Source organism: Tachyglossus aculeatus, chromosome 5 (assembly GCF_015852505.1).
Source record: "Tachyglossus aculeatus isolate mTacAcu1 chromosome 5, mTacAcu1.pri, whole genome shotgun sequence".
Lineage (NCBI taxonomy): Eukaryota > Metazoa > Chordata > Mammalia > Monotremata > Tachyglossidae > Tachyglossus > Tachyglossus aculeatus.
The window spans coordinates 14,737,383-14,738,866 of record NC_052070.1 but is presented as its reverse complement, the minus strand read 5'-3'; positions in this window follow the sequence as shown (position 1 = coordinate 14,738,866).

Here is a 1,484-nt window from a genome sequence, read left to right as displayed (position 1 = left end):
CCTCGGGTCCCGTCCGGGGCCCCAGGTCTTTTATCTGGGCGGAGGAGAGCTCTCCCGGAGGTCGGGACGTCCGCTCGGCCGCCCGCGTCTCGAAACGGTTTTAATTCGACGCCCCTGCCGTCGGGCAGCCCGGCGGAGACACCTCCCCTTTTAACGGACTCCTCCGGCCTTTTAAGCCCGGTCTGTACTCGTACGGACAGGACCGGCGGGGGACGTCGGCTCCCCCGGTCCCTCCCCGTGCCGACCGGACCGTCCGAGCGGCTTCGCCTGAAGCCCAGGAGACCGGAGGGGTCGGGCCGCGGACGGGTCGGCCGGGCCCCAACGCGAGGATCCGGATCTCCGAACTGCGACGCGTGGGGTGGGTCTGGATTCGCGTCTGGTCCTCTAAGCCTACGTGGCGTGCGGGTTCCCGGGACTCCGTCTCCCGAGGTCACCCCCTCGCCCGGCGGCCCGGGAACGTGCTCGGTGGGCGAGGCCTGGTCCTCCGGGTCGACGCCCCTCATCCAGAAGACTGGCGTGCCGATTTGGGAAACGCCGGTTCCCGTCGGCCTTGAAATTCCCCCCCCGCATCGCCTCTTTGGCCCGGAACAGAGACCCCCCGGGGGGAGAGTAGCGGGACGGTGCCGGCGGCGGGACGGCGGGGGGATGCCGGCGGGGCGGAGGGGTGGGTTTTCCCCGTTCACCTCGATTCCCCGGCGATGTAGTCGGACTCTTCGAACGAAGAGGTGTGTACTGTGTTCGAAAGAGGAGCGTTCAGTGACTGGATCCCCGCCCGTCTCTCGGGACGTGCACCCGGGCGGCCCTTCCGACCCGCGTCCGGCTTCTGAGCCGGCCCCGGCGCGGGACGAACCCGCAAGGAGAAGCCACGGGGTCGCGGCGTCCTCAATAAAGAGTGTAAAGTATTTTATCTCAAAGCCGTGTACATAGCGTAGAAGTGTCATCGTTCCGTATTTCGAGTAAAAATGGAGAGGACTGCACTTTTCTTTCTTTGCACATTGGGTTGGAATAAATTTTCAGTTAGTAACAAAGGCTTGGGGTGTTTGTGACCAATTCCACACAGGGTATTTTCTGCATTTCGGAGGCCCTACTTCCGTTCCCAAGCTGGAGCTCGCCGTTGTGATACCGTACGAGGCTTTTTCAGGGAAATATCCCTTTTTGCCGCCATTCTGCCGAACGTTGGGCCAGTCGGACGCTCGTGGGAGCGTGCCGTCGTAGACGAGCTCGGTGTTTTTCGTGACACCTGGCCTTTGGCGTCCCTCTGGGCCCTCGGATCTGGGCCTTGAGTCCATCAACCAGATGTTTCTGTCACACTCTCCCAAGTGCCTGGTTTGGTGCTCTGCTTGCAGTAAGTGCTCAGTAAATCCCCTCGATCGATCGATCGATGGGCAGGACTCCCGGGCCTCCCTTCCTTCTCTTTTCCCGCCCCTTTCCTCTTTTCCCACTCCCTTTCCTGTTGCCGTGACTGGCTTCCCTTATCCCCTCTC